This window comes from Pelodiscus sinensis, chromosome 6, assembly GCF_049634645.1.
Source record: "Pelodiscus sinensis isolate JC-2024 chromosome 6, ASM4963464v1, whole genome shotgun sequence".
Classification (NCBI taxonomy): domain Eukaryota; kingdom Metazoa; phylum Chordata; order Testudines; family Trionychidae; genus Pelodiscus; species Pelodiscus sinensis.
Genome location: NC_134716.1, coordinates 86,797,003 through 86,821,343, shown reverse-complemented (window position 1 = coordinate 86,821,343; position 24,341 = coordinate 86,797,003). Strand labels below are relative to the sequence as shown.

At 39.0% G+C, this 24,341-nt stretch overlaps 1 protein-coding gene across 11 annotated transcripts in view; it reads left to right on the top strand.

Moving 5' to 3' along the window:
• The window catches only part of LHFPL2 (LHFPL tetraspan subfamily member 2), a 210,769-nt gene that overhangs the window by 110,494 nt on the left and 75,934 nt on the right, over nt 1–24,341 (top strand). For 3 of the 11 annotated variants that reach the window (XM_006119138.4, XM_075932325.1, XM_075932326.1), the window contains one exon: nt 8,611–8,701. The exons of 7 other annotated variants lie outside the window; for them this stretch is intronic. The gene's annotated coding sequence lies outside the window, so the exon portion shown is untranslated. Of the gene's footprint in view, nt 1–8,610; nt 8,702–8,830; nt 8,853–24,341 lie in introns of those variants that run through there. One more of the 11 variants, XM_075932329.1, reaches the window with a different exon arrangement.

Sequence of the window (24,341 nt, the reverse complement as noted above, 5' to 3'; positions counted from 1 at the left end):
CGGGGCTTTTTTGCGGAAAAGCGCATCTAGATTGGCCACGGACGCTTTTCCGGAAAAAGTGCTTTTCTGGAAAAGCGTCCTGCCAATCTAGACGCGCTTTTCCGAAAATGCTTTTAATGGAAAAGTTTTCCGTTAAAAGCATTTCCGGAAAATCATGCCAGTGTAGAAGTAGCCAATGTGTTTTAAGGAAGACATAAGGAGTTTAGTTCTTCCATTCTGTTCAGTGCTCCAAAGGCTTCAAGTGAAGATCTGTGTCTAGTTCTGGGCACCGCACTTCAGAAAAGATGGATAAATGGGAGAAATTTCAGAGGAGACCAACAGTGATTAAAGAAAACATGACCTACAAGGAAAGATTATAAAAATCTTTGTTTGATCTGGAGAAAAAAAGACTGGGAGAAGCGAGGCATAACAACAGTCGCCAAATACATAAAAGGCTTTTATAAAGAGGGGTGATACATTCTTTTTAGCTGTTGAGGACAGGACAAGTAGTAACAGGCTTAAGTTGTAGCAAGAGAGATTCAGGTTAGACGTTAGGAAAATATTTCTAACTGTAAGCATAATTTAAGCATTGGAATAAATTACTTACGGAGACTGTGGAGTTTCCATCACTGGAGGTTTCCAAGAACAGGTTAGATAAACATCTCTTGGGATGGTCTAGATCAGGGCTACACAACTTTGGAAGCCTTGGGGGCCACACATGATACCCACAGCACATGCTGAGGGCCGTAATTTAAGCACGGTTGCATATATATGCAAGTATTTGCAAATAGCTTCTTTCATACTGATGGGCATGAATACAAAGATTAAGGCAAGACTACACAACATACAGGCCCCACTTAAGTCAGTTCTTCTGATATTAATAAAATTCAATATTTAACCCATTTCCACCATATAACAGCACTTTTAACGAGCAATGACAGTTCAGCAAATTAACTATTAAAACACAACAGAAGGCCATAATATTGACTACTTTTTGGTTTGGCTTCACAATTTTAACAAATCAAATACAAATTGCCAATACAATATTTACTGAAATAGCACCTCTCCTACTCCAGAGTCAGGCACCCCAGCCCACGGCTTTATCCCAATGTACCCACCCCTCCTGCAGAGCCAGGCACCGGAGATATGGGACGGGTAACCCTACCTTTAAAGTGTCCGCTCCCGCCGGCTGCTTTGGAGACTTGATTGCAGTTTGCACATGGCCCACCAGGCGCTCCTGGCTCGCCACAATGCGTGAGGCTGTGCACTCCACTCCCACCCCAGCCATGTGCCCCCCCTAGCATGGTGCCCAGGAGCAACTGTCCCCCCCCCCCTCGCTACACCTCTACCTGCGCAGCTGCAGCTTTTATCAGAGCTACACCATGCAGCTCTGCTTGAGGGGAGGCTCTGTTGCCTCTTCTTCCCGCCTCCCCCTCCCGCTGCCAGCCGGTAGCAATGAGACAGGCAAGCGGCCCAGGAAGCGGCTCAAGGCACCGCAGGCCACTGTGGATGAGTGTTCTGGAGGGAGTCCAACACTCCAAGGCCCTCCCTCAGGCTAATGTCGGATGTCTTGAATCTTGGCTGGAGCGTGCATCTTGGAGAGCAAGTCCCAGGGTTGTGTAGCCTGAAGGAAATAAGATTCCATATAACTATCAAGGAGCTCAGAGTATTCATCTAGCCTGCATAGTTTTTCTGCTGCACATGTTGAGTGGGGTGGGGTGAGCCTTCACAGAAAATATGGCCTCCATATTCTACATCAGCAGGCAGTGAGGGGTGTGCTCATCAGGGCTGTGCCAAGAAGTGCTCCTTCCCTGAGACATCTATATCAGTCATGACATCCATCTGAAGGCCAATCACCTCCTAGGAACTGATAGTGACCTGGCAGATCACCTCAGTAGGGATTTCTCGTTATGACTGGTTGCTCCATCTGAAAGTAGCCTGTGTGATCTTCCAGAGTTGGAAGTTTCCTTTCCTGGATCTGTTCACCAGCAGGCAACATAAAGTGCCCTGATTTTGCTCCCGGTGAGGGTGGGGCACAGGCTCTCTCTCCAATACCTTTCACCTGTCATGGTCTGAGGGTCTGCTGTGTGCATTCCTGCCAATCCCTCTCATCAGGCAGGTCATGGTTTGGATCAGATGGGACAAGGCTTGAGTGATATCATGTTCACTCCGACGTGGCCTTGTCAACCCTGGTTCAGCATGCTCACGAACATGGTGCTGTACCCCCCATGGCCCTTCCCTGCCATCCAGACGTGGTCACAGGACCATGGTTGGCTCAGGCATCCCAACCTTGCATCCCTGCATCTGTCAGCGTGGATCCTCCATAGATGAACTCAGTGGAATATACTTGCATGGAGGAAGTCCAGCAGGTTCTGCTGTGAAGTAGAAAGCCATCCAGGAGACTGATCTACCAGGAAAAGTGGACAAGGTTGTCCCACTGGATGTCAGAGCAGGGTATCTGTCCTGAGCACACTCCAGTGCTGTCCATTCTAGACTACCTGCTTCAGCTCAGAAACTGGGAGCTGGCACATTCTTCCGTCAGAGTGTATCTTGTGGTGATCTCCCCTTTTCATGTTCTGATTCAGGGGCAGACATTGTTCTTCCAAGACAGGGGTGAGATTCCTGCAGGTGTGAGATCCTCTTCCATACTGGAACCTCAATCTGGTCCTCTCCTTGTTCAGTAGGCCACCTTTTGTACCACACTGATCCTGCTCCCTTTCCTACCTGTCCTGGAAAGCAGCATCCCTTGTGGTATCAGCAAGGCATGTCTTAGATTTCAGAGCCCCCATACTCTGTCTTCTACAAAGTCAAGGTCCAGCTGCAGCTCCACCCCACCTTCCTGCAACAGGTTGTTTCTTCCTTCCACATGAACCAAAACATATCCCTGCCTATGTTCTATCCCAACTCTCACAACATGGTAGAAGAGAGACGTCTACACGTTCTTGACATCCAAAGAGCCTTGGATTTACCTGGAATGTACCAAACCATTCTGTATGTCAATACAGTTCTTTGTCGCTATGGCCAATAGAATGAAAGGCCAGCTAGTCTCCACAGAATGCCTTTCCAGCTTGATCACCTCATGCATACGAACCTGCTACAAGTTCACAAAGATAGTCTGGGCCCTCTCAACCAGAACTCAGGCATCTTCAATGGCCTTCCTAGTGCACATGCCAACCCAGGACATCTGAGGAACCATGACATAATCCTCAGTTACATGTTTACATCTCACAGAGTCCTCACTCAGCAAATGAGGTTTTGGGAAAGTTGTGCTGCAACATACCCACAAACTCCCTCTCCTCCTTCCCTGGGCACTCCTTGAAGTCATCTAACGTGGAATGGACATGGGCAACTACTCCAAGAAGAAGAGACAGTTGCTTGTTCCGTAACTGGCGTTTTTCAAGATGAATTGCTCCTGTCCATTCCATGACATGCTCTCCTTTCCCACTATCAGAATGAAGAGACAATAGAGGAAAGACCCTAGAAGAATTAGAAGAGCACTATTCTTTCATCATGGGCTTTGGTCAATTTTTATAGATCATATATATAAAATAAAAAATTCATTTTTTGCAGACTCCTGCCTTCTACTCAGAATTGGGATACAGGCTGCTAAGAGTGTGTGAACCTCAAATATGGATTACTACAGGCTGAACTTCTCTTGTTTTGCACTCTCTCTGGTCCAGCAATTTCCATGATCTGGCATGATTTTAGTTAGCTGGATGTCCACTTATCATGGATGTGGCCAACTTTTCCACAGTCCCGTAAAGTTTGTTGATAGCATCCACAGCAGTCCTGGCCATCTGTGTTCCATGCTGTTATTTAACTCTAATTTACTCCTAAATGTCTTCTAAGAGCCCAGTAAGCATGTTGGTAATGCAGCTAGACAATATTGACCTCCCATGGTTCAGCAAATTCTCTGGTTCGGCACTGCTCAGGTCCAAAGAGTGCTAGACTAGAGAGGTTCAACCTGTAACAGATTAACCTTGTATTGCTCAGGTCCTTATCTCAAGGTTATTTTTAATAAAAGGAAAATGTACATGCTTTATTTAAATTATTGTTTTTCAATAATACAGTGTTATTTTTATGAAGTTAATTTTATTTTGGATTTCTTAAAAAAGGATTGTTAAATTTTTTCCATTTAGTTTTTTTCAATGGGAGTTCTATCACATGCATTTTTTCTTCATCCCTATAAACTCTTTATCATTTGCTATGTTTTAACAAAACAGGGCTATAGTCAGTTTGCTTTCCAATAACATTTTTCTTGTACTTTTCAAAACTTAAGCATTGATTTAGCTTTGCCAAAACAGAGCACTACTCCAAATTTCTGGGTTTTTTTCACTGTAGCGTTTGTTGAGAAGAAATCCTATTCCATGTTCATCCTGTTTTTCTGGCTCATCTTTGTTCAGACTCTTCCATCATTTACTCAGTTATGTCTGTTTTGGGGACTCCTTAATTTAGTGATTTTATTTCTCTTTTTGGTTTTATGAGAAGCAATCCCATTCCAGGCACATCCTATTTTCCTGGCACAACTAACCCTTTACATTGCATTAAGTTATGATAAGAGGAAGCTGTATATCAAATTTGGTGGTCCTAGCTCTTCTTGTTCAGGAGGAGTTCTTGATCAAACAGGCAGAAAAACTCTATAAAATATATAGTAGGTAGTACTCATTCAAAGTGAACCTTATAAAGGAGGTCCCCGCTTTACAACAGCCCAATTTATGACTCCCCAGACTTACGACATTTTCTGTAAGTGCAGAAGGGGCCAAAATCCCCCGATTTACATCTTCGGCCCCGTATTTACGATGGCGTACGACACCTGTTGTAAATGCGGGCTTGAGTTACAATGCCCCTGACTTGCAACACTATCCCCGGAGCCAATCACAGCCTGTATCTCAGATTCAAATATGTAGTTGGAATACCTAAAGAAAAATACAAATTCTTATGTAGTTTCTTCAGGGTATTGTGCCCTATTCCTCAGTAAGCCACCAGCCCACTCAATCAGGGCCGGCCCGAGCCATTTTGGCGCCCCATGCGCTCGGCGCCGCCCCCGAGGCGCATGGTCCCACCTCCGGGCCCACAGTGTATGCGCAGGCCCACCCCCAGGGCACATGGGCAGACACACAGCGCATGTGCTGCCCAGTTGGCCCAGCCACCACCGATGGCGCGCAGCCCAGGACCACCTAGGGCGGGCTGCACCTGGTCGTGCAGGGCCCTGCAGCCGCATGGGGAAGGGTGCTGCTGGCTGGTGCTATGGGGGTTAACGTGGCCCCCGTCCCGGGTGGCCACTGCAGCCCGCCAGGAGCTGGGCGCCCCCCGGCTAGCCCACCCCTTAGTCCAGCCCTGCTCTCAATTTCTGGGTATCCCTAATCCCCAATATCCCTTTCACTGTTGGGTTATTTGGTTGTAGATTGCTCCTTTCTAAGGCCTTGTCTACATTACACAGTTTTATCAATAAAAGTCAGCTTCCATCAACAAAACAACAGAGGTGGACACACTTCCTGCCAATGTAACTCCCCTGCTATTTTGACATAATAAAACCATCTCAGCAAGCTGCGTTGAGCTTTTTGTGATATAGTTAGAGTGATATAGCATCACTGTAGAGAATTCACTGAGTTGTTGCCCTAGTTAGCCTACAGGAGGTGTCCTACAATACCCATAGAAGAGAAAGCACACCACAGCCGCGTTTCTGAGTGGTGTGAGGGGCTGCGGGACAATCAGGGGAGTCTGCCTGGGGCTCCCCACTGCCTCTGCGTGCTAGATTCGGCAGCTTTGTGGGCTGGATTTGGCCCATGGGCTGGAATTTGCCCAGGCCGATTCTAATGTATTTAATATGAATATTAATTTTGTAACACTCTAGTTTCTTAATCAGAAATGTTTAAATATATTAACACTATTACTTTTAAATATATTTTTATATTTAAATAAATACAGTAATGCTATTTCATCAACCAAATTTGTAATCTCATAAAAATTAAGTTATTCAATAGGATCTATTTTCCATAAATTTCTGTTGTTTGGCATTAATTATATTACCTTCCTTTAATTCTTTATTAATCAAGTTCTCTATCAGCTGTTTCATTATTTTGCTTGGGGTCAGTGTCAGGTTGATAAGCCTATAATTACCTTGGTCATCCTGTTTACTTTTTAAAAATACTGGCACAACCTTAGCTTTCTTTCCGTCTTCTGGAACTTCCCCAGAGTTCCAAGGCTAATTGAAAAACAACATTAACAGCCCAGAGAACTTCTTGGCCAGTTCTTTTAAAATTTTGTGAATGTAATATCTAGCTTTAGTGGCTTCTGTTTAACATTATTGAGTTTCTCTTAGGATGTAAAATATATAATTGTCATTGTCATTCGACTTTATCACCTATTTTTCCCAAATGCAAACCAGAAATATTTATTGAACTCCTCTGTCTTTTCTGCATTACTGTTGACCGTTCTACTATTTGCATGATAGATCAGTCCCATTTTTAGGATTCTTTTAATACCCTTTAAAAACCCTCTTTATTGATCTTAACTCTGCTGTCCATATATTTCTCTTTATGTCCCTTTGCTTCCCTTATCAATTTTTACTTCAGATTTATGATCATTACAATCAGTTTCTCCTTTCTTACATTTGTTATAAATGTATATATTGACTTTCACTTCCCCTATAAAACAGACTGCTTTTTAGCCAGTGATTGTCTTTTAGAAATTTTTCCTCCAGTAACATTTATTCAATTTTTCATATATTCAATTTAAAAAATGCTTCTGATATCATACATGAGTTCCCTAGTTCTCTGGTGATAAATGACACATCAAGATTTTTTAGTTCTATCCTGAACAATCTCTGGACAGAGAAATTTCTTCAAGAGTAGAGTGATACTCTTAAGTGTCTGTATATTATACAAGGTAACCTGTAAAAATACTTTAATTTATAATGGACATAATTTAAAAATTAACATGTTACTTTCCTGAGAAGTGCAGTTTGCAGTGTTATTTCCCATGCTATGTATCGGAAATACTATACATACATTCTAGTAAAATCAAATACTGATATGTGAAAACTTATTTTTAAAGGTACCATGTACTTAAAATTTTTCTTCTTTTATTTTGTACATCATTTTATGCATATTACAAATACAAGAATAGCCTTGTCTAGAGCTGAGCTATATGCATTCTTATGCACATTTGATTGCAAGAACAGTGTGGCTCTCATCCATGAGCTTCTACCCCAATACAAATAGTAAATATAAGCTACTTTTGGAAGGAGATGTGTTGGTTTATTTATATCTCTTGTGATGCTGTCTGCTGTGCAGTGTTTTGTATGTAGAAAACAGGAGAAAGAATGTGTAGAATAAATACTAAAATATCAGAATATCAGACTACAGCCTTAAGCTTAGGATATTTTAGTTCTCTGGGTTAGATTTTTTTCCAATTCAAATCTAGATTTAAAAATTCCTTGTTCAAGTTTTTTTAGTTTCACAGGCTTAAAGTTGTTTTTGTTTGAAACATCAACTATCCTAAACCTCTCTTTGGCCTCTTATGTTTTGTCTAGCTGGTACAATGTTGCAATTGTACTTTAGTAGATAGATGTAAAAACTATTTCTTAGAAAATCAATACATGAAGACAAAATATTTTGATAAAGATTCTTTTGGAAGTAAAAATTAATTTACTTGAAAATTAAAATGCACTTAAAGATTTGAAATCTTTATGAAACTAGGAAACCCTTCTCAATTTTATATGTTTATGGGAAAAGTTGATGCTGAGAAGAACAAAAGGAAATTCAATACGTGGGAGATTGAAAACATCACTTGGAATCCAACTTGCTTTCCAGATCAAGTTTAAGCATATTTCTTCCTGGAGATTGGATACCATTCAGGTCATTTCCTGAGGCTGTCAAACTCATTATAAATATGGCAGTAAAAGGATCTTTGGTGCACAAATGCCAAGACTACATTTTATTTTAATGTAAACATTTACTAAGTCTGCTTACCTAGCATTCCCACAAGTCCACCCTCTGACGACTGGTTATCAGGTTACTTTTCTGTACATGTTACTCAGTTGTAATGATGACAGTTTCATCGAACTGCTTTAGGCACTCTCTATCAGGGGTATTGGTAGTGTGGCTTATTACTTGTGCAGTGAGATAGAGCAGCGCAATATATGTAAGTAAAGGCAGAAATGATAAATCAAATGCCATGAACCATTCTTTATGGCATATAGAATTTTTTTGGTGGGTATGGGAATGAAGACATTGTTTGTAGTAATAACAAGTTGGTATGTAACCTTCCTTTTTATTAAACGAAATTAATAATAAACATCACTAATTTAAAATGAGAAATCCTGTACTAGCATAATTATGTGTTATTGACATAAGTTAACTTGTTGTAATTTTATCAACAAAGGTATTCAAAATTTTCCTTGCACTAAAAGCTGGAAACAATTATGTAATGGACTCTGATTTTAAAAATCAATATAGAAACCTTCCTAATTAGTCTTCCTATAAATGTAGGAATTTCCATGGAAGAAGAGTGTAGCAAAGCTTATAGAATAGAGAATAACAGAAACCATGTAGCAAAGTGATTTGGAATCTATTTCCTACAGCTGTAACTTTTAAATATAATAGCTAAAATGCTTTCCTTATTTTCTAGCACCTTTTTCTTAATTCATGTCATGACAAGCTGTCTCAAGGCATGTCTTCGCTGTGGACTGGATCGATGGACAGTGGTCACTACAGCAGGGGTGTGTATCAATTTATAGCATCTAATATAAACACCATAAATGGACTCCCAAGCACTTTACCATTGGCTCTGGTACTCTACCAAAACAAGAACAGTAAGCAGAGTTCATGGGAGAGCAGCAGCTGCCAATTTACCACTAAAAAGATAGCATGGTAAGCAGAAATAAGTACTCTGATTTCAGCTACTTTATTCGCATAGCTGAAGTTGCATAACTTAGGTCTATATAACGGTAATATAGACAAGGCTTCATTTTAGAATTTGACCCACCCTCTCCTAGCATACAGATTTTTCTCACTTTTCTCTAGAGGCTATTGCTTCTTGCAGTAGCATCCATTGTCAGCAGGTTTGTGAAATGTCACAGCAGTAGCTTAAGGTACTGTAATGCTGATTGTACTCCATCCAGTAAATATAGTCTAACTAGAATGTAGAAATATAATAAAGATAAAAATTAACATGAAACATTAAAATGTTGATAATCCTTTCTAATATAAGTAAGAAGGGTGATAATGCCTTAGTTTTAGCATAGTTACTGTGTTGGTAGTCTTACTACTCTAAGGGTACGTCTAGACTACAGGCTTCTGTCGACAGAAGTTTTGTCGACAGATACTGTCGATAAAACTTCTGTCGACAAAGCGCGTCCAGAGTACATTGAGTTCTGTCGACAAAGCAAGCTGCTTTTGTCGACATTGTCCTTTGCGTCCAGACTACCGTTTCCATTCAATAACACCTTCTGTCGACAGAAACTCTGTCGACAGAAGGTGTTATTCCTCGTAAAATGAGGTTTACATACGTCGACAAAACTGCTGAGTTCTGTCGACGTTATGTCGACAGAACTCAGCGGTAGTGTGGACGCAGGTATAGTTTTGTCGACAAAAGTCCACTTTTGTCGACAAAACTCTGTAGTCTAGACACACCCTAAATGACTAACTCATTTTCACTTACTAAAATGTAATAACTACAAGATGAGGAATGTGAGATGGTTAATCCTTGAGCTCTAGTGCCTTTGCTTAGCTGACATGAATAATAATAATTTAACAGCCTGGATAGACTGAATCCCCAGAAATTTTGTCAGGAGTCTTTTCTTTTCTCTATGAGGCTGGAGAACCAATGGGATGCAAAACAAAAGAACAACAAAAGAAGGCAATAAATGTGATAAAATTATTTTGAGCAAATGGAAAGGTTTAAAAACCTTGCTTTTAATGTAAAGCTATTTTTTTGAAAAAAAATTAATGTTAAAAGCAATATTTTCAGTAATTACAATTTATCTTTTATATTAATACACAAAGCAACCCAGAAATTGCTAGTCTCTGTGTTATGGGCAACACTAGGAAATCATGTTTTGAGTCTGAGTGAATGATCCAATTCTTATATGGAACAGTTGCAATATTACTGCTGTTACCTTACTTAGAATTGTTCAGTGTACTGACTAAAATGGACGAAGCCTTCCAACTTTCTCCAAGTGACAGTTGTGAAGGAGCAGCTGATGAGTAGCACAGGATTCATTTTTAGGCTATGTCTACACTATAAAGAAAAGTCAGAAAAAGATCTGCAATTTGCGTATCTTTTCCTGCTTTTCTTCTGAAAGAGGCTTTTCTGACATTTGGCCCACCTGCATGGAGTCATGAAATGAGGTTTACACGGATGCTGACAAAAGGCATCTGCTTTTCTGACATTTTTTTTGGAAAAGCGGAGGTATTCCTTGAACATGGCAGAACTTTTCCGGGATACAGTATCCTGGAAAAGCTCTGTAGTCTAGACATACCTTTTGTGCTGAGGCAGTTGGCTTCATTTAGGCCTTTTTTTTACAGTTTAATAATTGAATTTAAGCGAGGGTCATTTGCTTTAGATCCATATGTTCTGCTAAATACCCTACCGTGTTCCTCCCTAAAATAACAGGCTTCTAGAAAGGAATCAGATTAGCAAATGTTTAAAGGAGGCATTTTTAGCAGATCATTGGTTGTGAAGTGGTAAATTGAGAGGCCTTATATATGGGCTTGCCGGAGACCTGATTAATGAGTGCTTGGCTCTAGGAGTGCTAATGCCTTGAAAATTACATCACTCACCCCACCCTACTCCCACCATTCAGTTAAGGCCAGGTGGGGATGTTTATATGAACAGCAGCCAGAGTGCAGTCTTACTCCTTGCAGCTAGCCATAGCAAATTATAGTACGGTCTCATAGCTCCATGTTAGTTATAAGCTGCTATATTGTAGCAATCCTAATGAATGAAATTCTGCTAAATTCATTCTCACTAACAGCTCCTGTGACTTTCTACAGTCATGTCTACATTGGTATAGCTACATCACTCGAGGATGTTATAACAAACAAAAGGAATTTTTTCTTCATAGAGTGCACAATCAACCTGTGGAACTCCTTGCTAGAGGATGTAATGAAGACCAGGAATTTAACTGGGTTCAGAAAACAACTAGATAAATTGATGGCTATTAGCCTGGATGGGTAGGAATGGTGTTCGTACCTTCTGTTTGTCAGAGGCTGTAAATGGATGACATGAGGGGGATCATGTGATGATTACCTGTTCTGTTCACTCCGTCTGGGGCATCTGGCATTGGTCAATGTTGAAAGACAAGATACTGGGCTAGATGGAACTTTGGTCTGACTCAGTATGGCCATTCTTCTGTTCTTAAAAGCCAACACACCTGAGCAACGGTTAGGTTAAGTATAACTCTGGTGTAGACTGCACTGTATTCACAGGAGAACTTCTCCTGATGATGTGACTACTGCCTCTTGTCTTCAGTGAAGCACTACAGAGGTGCAACTGCACTATTTTAAATGGAACCCTGCCTTAAATATTTTATGCAAGTGAGATGTTATCAATAAAATGGAATGTCACAGAGATGGAAGTGATCCAGACCCATTAGTTCATCCACTTTGTCTCTTGCTAAAGCAAATTTGTTCCCTGCAGCATATTTTTGAGAGTATGATTCAGCCTGAGAGCAAGGTTTTTACTCCTATATTTTTAGTGGAGAAGAGTCCCAAACAGTACCCACGCTTTTCATAAACATGTAAGTAATTAAGTTTCATTGGCCAAAAAAAAAAAGTCAAAAAGTAGATCTTAAAGTCTCATCAATATTCATAGAAGTTACATTTTAAATTTACACACACGTTTCTCATTAGAAGCACTTCTGTGCTCTTCTAGTTATGTTATAGAAACAATAACGTGACTTCTTTGACTTCTCTGCTCATAATTAAACAGAGCAGCTAGAATTTGTTATTTTATGGAGTCATTTTAAAACTGAGCAAAAAAGGTCATTTTTAATATAAATTACTCCTTTTTTTTTGTTTAAAACTTACACAACAAATAGTCTTGCAGTACCTTAGAGACTGACAAAACATATAGATGGTATCATGAGCTTTTGTGAGCACAACCCACTTCTTCAGATTAACAGAGTTATTAAAGTTCCAGTTCCTAATTTTTTTTGTTTTGTTTAATTTTTGTTTGATATGGTACTTTACTTACTGCCAACATACTTATTTCTCATTAAATACATTAGGACCACTTTCAGAATTCTAAAATGGGAGCCCATATGTGTGCAAATAATCGGTTAAGAAATACAGGTACCAGGAAATATTGTGGCAGGAACTATTAATATAAAAGTTATGAAGAGATACAGAAAAGGGGTAAAATATTGTAAAAACATTGTCTTTAGTGGACAGGTTGTATATTTTGTCAGCTGCCAACTCAAGCTAAGGCTGGTTTAACAAAGAGAAAAATCTCAGCTCCTTTATCGTCTTTTGCAGTTGTTTTCTCCTATGTCAGTGTGTGTAAATAAACACAGATGGATACTAGTCTCATACCATCACTCTGCATGCAGTGAAGGAATAAAACTCAATCTTCAAGTTTTATTCAGAAGAAGTTTTTAGGTGATTTCCTTATTACTAAAAGTATGTAGTCAAATATGTTATCCTCCTGGCTCTGTGCATATGGTTCCTATTGACTTTCCAGTGGGGAAAAAAAATGTAATCTGTAATTGTGATGGTTCTTGGGGAACCTAAGACTGTGAGTCACTTTGCTGCCCCATGCCTCCATTGAGAGTCAGCCTTCTCTTGTGGTAGCTGAATGGCAGCTCCCTAACATCACCAAGCTTTCAGCCACTCGGTCACTATGAGAGCTAAGCCAGGCCTGATTTCATCTTCCAAGTTAACAATACGTGCACCGTTAGCTGATTTCCTTCAAATCATTAATCTGTGATATTCAGCCTCTGACACTGGCTCATCTTGGACATTCCAGGTCTTCTTTACCCTCTGCACACCCGTTTACCAATTGTACCTTGAACCACCACTCCCGTTAGACAAACAGTGCTTGTGAGCACTTATTAAACAATAGTGCGTTTATTTAAAGAATAAAGATTCAGCTATGTCCTCTCTCTTCCTTTTGATGTTCAGACTTTTTAGAGTTCTGGTCTCTGCAATCATAAAGGTTAGAAATGTTTTTAACCTGAATTTTGAGATTCTCACATGGTTACATGACTCCAGAAATGTGGGCTTTTAGAAGAACACCAAGTTCTTATAATAAAATTGCAAAAGTTGGCAACCACCTCCTATTGATGTCAGTTGCAGTTGAAGTTGCATAGTGTTTTGCAGATCATGCTTGTAGAATCACCTGAATGTTTTTCATTTTTTATGTTACTTGTGTTAATAAGAACAAAGATACATTCACTGGGAGCAATGCAGTATAATTTGTACAATAGGACTTTGCTTTATGTGGCAGGTGATGTTGTAATCATAGATCTTTAAGAGATGGTACCACATCTGTCCCTTCAGGAGCAACATTAGTTTGACTATACAATACTTGATTAAAAACATGTTACCAAGTAGTTAGGCACAGGCATTTTCATGAGTTACCTTTGTGAACTGAATGTATTGTGAAGTCTTGGACATGCAATGTGTTTAATGATAAGGTGATCTTTTCAATGGTTTTCGAAACATCTATCCTTAAAACTGGACTGTTAAGTTTTTACATATGTGTGTTTCCATTCATGTTCATGAGAAACCAGAGTGAGTGGGAATAACAGATAAAGAGGAAATGAGTCAACTTTGCACTTGTAGTTACCATGTAGATTAATTAATTCCATATGCTGATTGTGGGTGGGTGGGTTTGTTCACTTCAGTTGCTTAAATACTAACCCAATCACTTATGCGTTTTCATTACATAGAAAACTACTAGCATCTTAGTGAAGCTATTTTGTTTTTTGGCAGACTTCCTGGCCAGTATGGGTTGGTTCGCCCATAATTAGATACTTTTTAAAATGTTAACTATGTTTAAAATTGAAATAATCAGCACAGTTGTTACATGACCCACCTGGATCTCTTGACTTCAAGTCTAGGAACCGCTGCGGCTTTTTCAATGGCTTACTTCTACAAGATTCTGTGAAGGTTAGTGAATGAACAATAAGGGAAAACAGTTCTGGATCTTAAGTAATGTTAATAAAATAAGCCACAACTTAATCCAAAGCCCACTGATGACAAGAGAGACTCTCACTAACTTCACTGAGCACTGGATCCAGTTCTGAAAGAGACAAATAACATTACAGCAAATTCCAACCTCAGTTACATGAATTCAACCCCACTGAATTTAGTAAGTTATTTGACAAATCATGCAAAGTGTTGCTAAATCATCAAGTAATTTTTATTTCTTTTACATCTCTATATTTTTGAAATTTTTCTCCCCTGCAGAGTATTGGAAGTCTGCAAACCTCTGAATTAACAGTAGGCCCAGAGAGAAATGTAATAAGAACATCATTAATAGTGACAAATGCTTTAGAAATGCTTAGAGAAAAATATGGCAGAGCTATAAAATAGGAGATAAAAGGTTGCACTTTAGTGATTGTCCTGATTATTGTTGGAACAAAGACAGCCTTTCCTGATCTGAAACAGGAATCTGATTGAGATGGGTTAAAATGATGAACTGTTGCGAGGTGTTCCAGTCCTTCATCTGCTTTCCATTTCTAAATCATTTTGGAATTTAAAGCTGTATTTTTATTTTATTGTGTTCTTTTTCAGAGAGGTAGAAGAAGAGATTTTTCCAGTATTCCCTTAAAAGTCATTAATGGTCTTAAGTTTCTGTCACCTGAAGATTCAAGAATTACAAATCCTTTTAGAGTGAAACCTTGTCTTTCTCAGCCTAAAGAAATTACTATAATGGTATTTTTTTTTACATAAGAATACTTTACAAAGTGATGGTACTGATTTTAATATAACACTTTTTGTGTCTTACTGTGGTACCAATTAGATAAAGTACTAAATATCTTTTGGATAAATAAGAACTCTAGTCTTTGCCCTTCTTTTAATTATTATTGTTCTTATACTATAATGAAAGGTCAGATTCAAAGTTACTATAGAGGTTCTCAGATTGTAGTGTGCTGGCTCTGGGTTAGAATATCACAATAAGCCATTGTGACTAAACTGATTAAAATTACAAGAGGTGGTGCAACCAAGTAATTATGAGGTTTAGGTATAGAATGTTAGGTTTTAAAGGCTGTGAACTATTGAATTACTATTATTAGTATCTATTCCAGGATTTTGTTTAGGTTTGTTTTGAAATATGAATTGAGTTGTGCCTGTTTATGCCAATTGTGAATTCATCTCTTAGCTACAGAAGACTTGATCCATTCTACTAGCTCACTTCTCTGGTGCATATGGCAAGCATACAGCATTGCAGGAGAAAACTATGCTGATATTAATTTCTTACGTCACATTATCACTTAGGAAAATTTTACACATTATGTGTTTAACACTTTAGACTTCTGAGTAAATGCAAGCTGCCAGAGGCTCTGTGAATCTCTTCCTAGTCAGATGTTCTTAGGCACATTTTAATGTTGCATTATCTGTTTTTCTTTTACATAGTAGTAAATCCAGAGGCTACATCTACACTGCAGGCTTCTTGTGCAAGAACTATTTTGTGCAAGAGTTCTTGCACAAAAGGTCTTGCGCAAGAGCACATCCACACTGCCATGTGCTTTTGCGCAAGAGTGCCCATGTCAGTGTGGACTCTCGCTTGTGCAAGAAAGCTCTGATGGCCATTTTAGCCCCTGTTGTCTGTCCACACTGCCTTCTTGCACAAGAGGGCTTATTCCTTATGGGGAGAGGACTAACTCTTGCGTAAGAAGCCTTCTTTTCTGATGTTTTACTGTAAATTTACTTGCACAAGAACATGCGTGCAGTGTAGCCTACATGTGTTCTAGAGTCTTCAATATTGTTTGAAAAAATTCAATAGCCACTTTCAGTACAATACTCCTACTCCATATTCTTTTCTGCTTTCAGGACAAAATTTTGACCCCTTATAGGCTGACACTTATAAACTACAAAATAGCTAGTTTTAATCTGCACACATGAACACTAGGTCGAGGGAACATTAAACTGCTTCTGTATAAACAGAGTACTAGTTTCTGTGTGTATGAACAGACCACCAACTTTTTTCTGTGGTGGTCTGGGACTGGAGGGGAGAGGAGGAAAGGAGGTGAAGCTTGATATATAAGCATTTAGTTAAGGGAGGTATTCTCTCTCTCCAACTGGGTGGTGGTTTTTTATTTCATTTCTTCTCAGGAGTAATAATGAAGTCATAGTTCTTAGCAATCCGTTGCTACAGGTTACAAATCTACATGTTGTTCCACTTCACATTTTAAAAGGGGAGTGTTATCTCATAAAGGACAGGAAAAGGCACAGAGGGTAATATAAGTATTTAGAGACTTGCAAACCTGAGTAAGTCAAAGATGGAAACATTTATTACGGTAACAATTTAGGTGTTGGCTAGTGGGAAGTCTGTGTGATTTGTTCAGACAAGTATATCAGTCCAAAACAATTCATGAACAAATCTTCTGTGAAGCTATTGTTTCCTACACATAAATCAACTGTCATCAAAAACAGCTGTTGTAACTGTTTCAACTTCTCATTTATCAGTAAATGTTGGTTTCATAGATTCAACCACAACACAATCCCTAATGCTTATAACAAACACAGATACACACTGCATGCTGGTGCCAGAATTCACCAAAATTTTTCTTACTGCCCCCTCCATCATATTTGCTAGGAAACTGGATCACTTTTATGCATTTTCACTGAATTTAAGGTTAGATAGGTTTTCTATATGCAACCAGCTTATTAGATTCAGAAAATACTGATTAGGAGAAACATAGGTGGTTTGTTGATATTTTTGGGGGGAGGCAGGAGAGAGCTATTTAAATCTTAGTTGATAAATGCTGTCTGCCTTAGACTCCTTTTTTGGGGGAGAAGGAGGGGGCTTATCTGCAGAAAATCATGATTTAAGAATCACCAGCAGGTGAGGCCTATCATTGACTGGGTAAAGCCATTTTTGCATAGATCACACTTATAGGAAAGTTCAAGAAATTAAATATATGTAAAAGATTTTTATATTAATGTGCTTGCAAAAGGGAAGTAAAAGAACAGTTTTAAATTTGTAGGATTTCAACATCAAACATTATTCATTTTATAGTAAATTTTAATCAGAATCTCGTAAAGCTTCCATTACTCTTTCCATAACTAATATTAATTATTTTGTGATTTGTAACAGTAAAAATTTTCTTTGCACTAAAATGATAGTTGACTAGGAGACTCGATTTTAATTGTGTTAGCAGATTTTTTAATGTATTCTAATAATAATAGCCATGACTTGTTTCTGATGAAAAACAAAAATAATTATTTAAACCTTTCACCCAGCATATTCCAGTGAAAAAAAGAAGTGCATTCAGCTAATTTAAGTGGCAGGATTGTTTATGAAAAAATTGGTATCTGTAGGTAATCACAAAGTGTGACTTTATTTTGCACAATCAAATCCACAAACAAACTCTATCTTCAAAATATATAATAGATACATCCCTCACCCATTTATCCAGTAAATTTCATTTGGTTCCCATAAGTCATTTCAGTCAATACAGGTCCTCTTTTAAGGCTTCTAAATTTCACACTATAAATTCCAGGTGTTATCTGAAACTGTTTCAAAACCAAGTCCTTAAATTTACATTGAGTGGAAGCATCACCAACTTGCATCTTATTGAATATGTCCAGCACTCTCCCAGTGCATTTTGCAATAAAGTAGTCATCTTCTGATTATCAGGAATTTCGTGGAGCATGCACAGTCTCTCAAAGGTGACACAGAATTCAGCAATGTACAGTATATCCAGATTTGCTTTATGCTGAGCACAACCACTTCCACTTATGGATTTTTGGAGAGCAGGATATGGTAGAGGGTTCTGATTCTCCTTCACTATTAAAACTAGTTCATGTTGTATTTCTTTGTGTCTCAGTTCCATGGCTTACGTCTCACATGGTGTGCTAAGATACAAGTGAGCTCACCTGTTCTGCCTGTATTACTGACCCAGGTTCTTAAGCCTCCTCCAGCACAACACAGGCAGGGATACATCCAACTGTAGAATGACATAGACACTGAAATCAGCTCTGGGAAGACTCAGCTTAAATGACTTGCCCAAGAACTCAGGTTCCCACCTCCCATGGAGTGCAAACCCGAATTATATGAAATTCATGCACTGCTTCAGTGTGGAGGAAGATGTGCATAGTCCCTTGCTTCCCCTCCCCGGTATGGATTGTACAAACGAGTTATGTTATAAATAAGAAATAAGTATTAACAACAAAAGAATTGTAAGTGACTATAAGGGATTGCAAACAGAATGAAGCAGATTACTGAGCAAATAAAACAAAATATGTAAGCTAAGCTTAATATGAACAGGTTATAAAATGCTCCTTTTTCCCCGACCCCTTCCTTTTTCTCCCTTTCCCCCTCTCCCGTCTCCTCTTTTTATTTTGGGTCTGCACATCCTAAACTCAAAACTCCGGTCATCTGAAGAAGTGGGATGTGCCCATGAAAGCTCATCTACATGTTTTGTTAGTCTTTAAAGTGCTACCAGAAATTTTGTTGTTTTTTTTAGGTTATAAAATGTAATTTCTTAGACTAAATGGTATTTTAGGAAGGTTGCAAAGTTTTTGTAGCTTAGAGTTCCTGTTATATTTCTTTATAGCCTGGACCTCTGTTTCACTCTGGGTTCTCTCCTTGCCTTCATTTCAGGTGTCTTTAGTAGTTTCTTAGGAAGGCAGACAGTGGAGTAGAATCCTGTTTGCCTTCTTGCCCAGCCTTAAATAAGCTGTACATAAGGGAGCGTCATTTGGTTTGGAGCTGGCATGTGATATCCTCCTCCAATAGGTGCTTTTATAAATATAAAAACTGCTGCCAAAATGTCCATCAGTATCTCATATAAAACAAAATATGTAAGCCAAGCTTAATACAGGGTACAAAATGCTCCTTGTTTCCCGCCCCCTTCCCTTTTTTCCCTCTATTTATTTTGGGTCTGCACATCCTAAACTCAAAGCTCCTATGTCCCAAATTAGGATTGTGAGCACGAGGCAAAGAAATTCTTCCACGGAGCAGGCTCCGCTATGGCTGATGGGAGCATGTAGTTACACAAAATGGCTTCGCTTGATGTATTCATGGGCTACAGACATTCACAGTGCTTTTTGGCCTATTCCCACAGCCATGATGGAGCAGCTTCAGCTATTGAGGGCTATGAGGATCAAGTTTCCATTTTCCTGTGGATACTCATTCCTAGGCTTGGAAACATGAGTCAACAAGCCTGGGCCCCAAAGGGCATAGTGTGTGGTGTCAACATAATGATGCGAGAACTATTCATTTGATTGCTCAGGAACGGTTCCTGAATATGTCTAGTGATGATGTAAAAAAAGTATTTATGGGATAAAAAGATAAAGATGGTTGAAGAACTTGCCATTTCTGCAGATCAATTTGAACAATACCAAGCATCTGCTAGGAATAAATCACAGGCTAGGGAGGGGTTAAATTTGGTGGGAAGCAGGGTTCCCATTTTACAGCAAGACAGGCAAAGAGGGTGCGAAGGCTGCCACGACAGCAGGCTCAATGGTATCTCAGCACATCAGCTGGCATCCAAAGGGGGACAACCTGACACAATTAGCAAGTTTGAAGAGAATGAAGAAAAGAAAATATGGTTCATTGGCTTAAAAAACACTGATGGAGGTAGTAATGTAAAGGCATGTGCCTCCTTGGCATAACATTCGTGGTTGTAATATGGAGTCTTGTGTTGTATGTCTGTGGTTGTAAAGAAGTAAAAATATTGGGGAAAGTTGTTAGGGCCCAAGAAATTCCGTGTGAGGAGTAGATGTCTTACTAAAGAATGAGAAAATGCCACTTTTAGTCATGTAATCAGGCAGTCCTTTTATTCTGGCATATTGTCACTGTGCCTGTAAATGATGCCACAATACAATGGAATATATGTTGAAGTCTGTATAGGGATATAGTGATAAGATAGGAGACAAGCAGAAAGACTGATGAAAGAAAGATGTCTGCTGCATGTAGGATTTTTGTATACAATATGTGATCTAGTGTTCTTCTGTACATACACGGGTCCTGGAGCCGTTTTAAATGTTTATAATTGAACCATCTTTGTCCAAAAAACTTATTTTTTCAAAATGCGAGTTTTTAAAATTTCCATGTGTATCCATGTCTCTTTAGAAAAAAAAAAAAATTGAAAATAAAAAATTCAGTGGGGTTTTTTTAGTTGTTTATTGTTACTTTTCCACTTTTTATTTTGCTCCTCTTCTTTAGCGGCAAAATGGAATAAAAGAAAAACTTGGCCAAGAAGAAAGGTGAAGGCCAGAGAAAAGAGAGAAACAAAATATTAGAAAAAAAAAGAAAAATGAAAATGTACATATTTGAAAATGTTGCTGCAAATGTTAATGAACAAAATATCATTGCATTATGAACTCAAAAGGAACAAAAATTACAGATTGATAGATATGTAGATACACACTCTGTATGGGGTACTGAAGTTACCTGTTGTGCTGATAATGATCATGATAAAGTGGAAAATGACTTTTTCAAGCCTCAGATTTTGAGTTTGGACAGACTTTTGTGAACATTGTGCTTATCACAGGGTGACCTTTGGAGTATGATGCATATTATATATATTCACTAGTATATACGCAGAATCCCTGGGAGCCTCCTACTTTTTAATCATCTTTTCCAAAGAGGTAAAAAATCAGTATCTGATAAGACTTGAACCCTGTGCTCACTTATTCTGGTTTGTCTGCCTGTTTCAAAATATTCAGCTTCCCATCGAAACGGTGACTTTTGGAAGCATACCTATTATGTTCCTATGTGAATGTGTGACCTTTAACATGAAGAAAGTTTTAGTCTTAATTCTGAAAACTGAAAACATTGTGGGAGGTGGTGACTTTGTGGCTGGAGAACGATGAAAGGTTGAATTAAACAGAACAATCCAAATATTAACTTTTCTTAACCACACACTCTTGTTACACTGTGGAATAATCTCTCTAGGCAACATGGTAGAATATCCATTTCTTAAGGGTAGGGTTTTCAGTTATTCTAAATCAACTCCAAATGGGATTTGGGTATGTAACTCCCTTATCCTAAATAATTTAAAACTGGACAGGAGAAAAGCATTTATTATACTGGACAGAGTATTTTTGCCAGGAAATTGACTAAATCACTTAATAAATCCTTTCCATCTCTGATTTCTATTATTTGTATTTAATAATTAACTCCCCACATAGGAAAAAGTTACATCAAAGTTCAGGTGACAGAAATCGCGTGCAGTTGAAGTTCAGCTGTAGTTAAAATATAAGAATTAATGAAAGATTTTTTTCAGTTACTAAAAAGGAAAATATAATTGATGTGATTAAGAAAGGGAACATTTTGACTGAATATCAGGAAAATTTACAGAAAGTGACATGTATTAATGCATGCAATTTCCTTGGGAAGGTGCTGGAAATGCAATCTCCAGGGACTGTTAAAACTAGAGTAGCCAAACGTTACTAAATGTATGGCTGAAACCGTCCTTCAGTGGCTCGGGAGATAACTGTCTCTCCATCTTCCAAATTCCATGATAACTACTTATCTTGAAAAGTGTGTACAAAGGCTTTGATGTAGGGAGGAAGAGAGGCCAGTTATAGATATAATCCTTCTCACTGATTGCTGTGTATTTCAGGAAAGCAAAGATTCAAGTGGCTTGGCAGATGTTTCCAGTTAGCCAATGACTTCTTTTGTAATCTGGTAGTGACTCTTTAATGCAGGAAAAAAAGAATATGGGTTACACTTCTAGCATTCAAAATGTAAATATTTGGGCAGAAGAACAAACTATAATGCAGAATACCAAAGCAGTAACTGGATATGGCATCCAAACACAGAGTTAAAGAGGATAATCTGTAAAAAGTTATGTTTTTAGTAGACAGTTATGTTTTTAGTAGGCTGCACAAAAACAACCATGAACTATAAAACATGATCTTTTCTAACTCCCTTATAGTAGGGATGATAGATCTAGTGTAACTGAATAGTCGTGTAACCACATGAAATCTTATCAGTTACATGACTACGCGATAGTCCCCAAGGACGGGGACAGCAGCCAGTGTGCTCCCAACCCCACTCCCAGGGAGCCCCCTGTCACCTCGCACTTCTGCCTCTATATCAGAGGCAGCAGAGCAGGGTGGCAGGCAGGAGCTGGTCCATGAGGGGACCTAGTGTAAAAACCAGCTCCCTGCAAATACTGGCTGCCTGCCACCCTGTGCTACTGCCTCTGATACAGAGGCAGCAGTGCAGAGTGGCCGCAGGCCCTGTCTGCAGCAAGCTGGGATCTGAGCTTGCCACAGACCAGCCTCTGTCCACGGTGAATCTGGGCTGCTGAGGACAGAGGCTACTTTGTAGCAGCCTCCCCTCCTCCACCCCGTGCTGCTACCTCTGACAGGCAGCAGCGTGGGGGGGGGGGGGGGGACAAGCATCATTGCAGAGCTGGTGCTAGGGGGGAAACAGCTTTTAAGCTGCCCCCCCCCCAGCACTGTCTCCTGCCTGCCCTCCTGCTGCCTCTCTAGGAAGCAGCGAGGGAGGGGGAGGGAAGGGTGCAGGCAGGTCCGCGGAGCTGGCACACACAGAGAGCCAAAAGCTGGATCCCCACGCATATTGACTCCAGCCTGCCCCCTCCCCCTCTGCGCTACTTGCCTCTCCATCAGAGGCAGCAGCATGGGAGGAGGTGGATCCAGTCCTTGTGGGGAACCTGCTTAAAGTCAGCTCCTCACAGGAGCTGGCTCCTGCTTCCCTCCCCCCTCACCTTGCTGCCTCTGATATAGAGGCAGAGGGCTTACTGGTTAATTGAATGATGGACTACATGTTGACATCCCTACTTTATACCTTAGTTTTTATTTACAAAATTATACTCCATCCACTTCTGTGCATTTTCATAGCTTGCTTTAGTTGTTTAGATTTAAAGATACCTTGCTCTTATATAGCCCTTTTCATTGGTTGATCTTAAAAGCACTTCACAATTATGAGTGTATTTCTCCTTACAACACCCTCATGAGGTAGGGAAGTATTATCCTCATTTTACAGATGGGGAACTGAGGTATAGAGAGGCTATGTGGCTCACCCAAGGTTACATAGGAAGTCTGGGACAGAGCAAGATGGAGCATAGAACATTGTATGTATGTCTACTGGGATCTGCCTGAGTTTTGAAAACATTTTCTAGTTTCAAAACTGGAGTAATTTGTTGTTTACATTAATAATTTGGATATTAATGCAGTTAATGAGACTTCTAAAAATGATTTGGGAAGGATGGGTCTGGTCTCATCAACATCTAGGAGGAGAAAATTTTAGAAGTGCTAAAATACTGTGAACATCAGATTGGCCACCAGTCACAGTTCTGACTCAGTTCTGAAGTGAAAATGTAGAAAGAGCTGATTTTTCACTTAAAACTGCATGAAAATTGAAAAATTTTATACTGTAGTATGATACTAAGAAAGTGCACCTTCTACTTAAGTTTCTGAGAACATACACTTCACAAAAGATATTTTGCATTTGGAGAACTCAGTTTTTTTGTGAAGAACCCTTTTGTGTAAAAAGTCATATTAGTTGAATGTCTGAGAAGCAAAAAGATTAGAGTGGTCACTGGAAAAATTTAAATGTGTGTGTTTTGATGCCATGCAATACAGTTATAATGGATTTCATAATGCAAAGAGTTAAGAATAGATCTTATAAATTATTTCATGTTAAGTCTCATACAGAGGCCCTAGAAATATTTAGTTATAAAAATTAGTGATTTGGTCTGTAAGATTAATCTTTTTTCTGAGAACTGTCAGTGCTACAAATATTTGGGCATTTTAGTCATACTTAGCTGTTACCTAAAACCTTTCCTATATCTCTCATGAGTGATGTCTTCCAGGTCTGTTATCTTATAACCAAAATACTTGAATCAGCATCAGCTCATCCTGAAGATAATTTCCTAATCTTCTCACCATTTTGTTTACTATAAACTTAAGACAACATATCTTTAAGAAAGCAGCAGTGAGTAGAAAAAGGAAAATTGCTCATTTTTCCATATGATGTGACCTTGAAGCATTTTTATTAAACAAAAATTACAATGAAATTCTAAATTGCTGACTTCTAAATCTATTTTTTTCTGTAGGATTGACACACTTAATCCAACTGCCCGTCACAAAGGCCTTATTTCTATTACATAATACTGTAGACATTCTGGCTACGTCTAGACTGGCATGATTTTCCAGAAATGCTTTTAACGGAATACTTTTCCGTTAAAAGCATTTCCGGAACAGAGCATC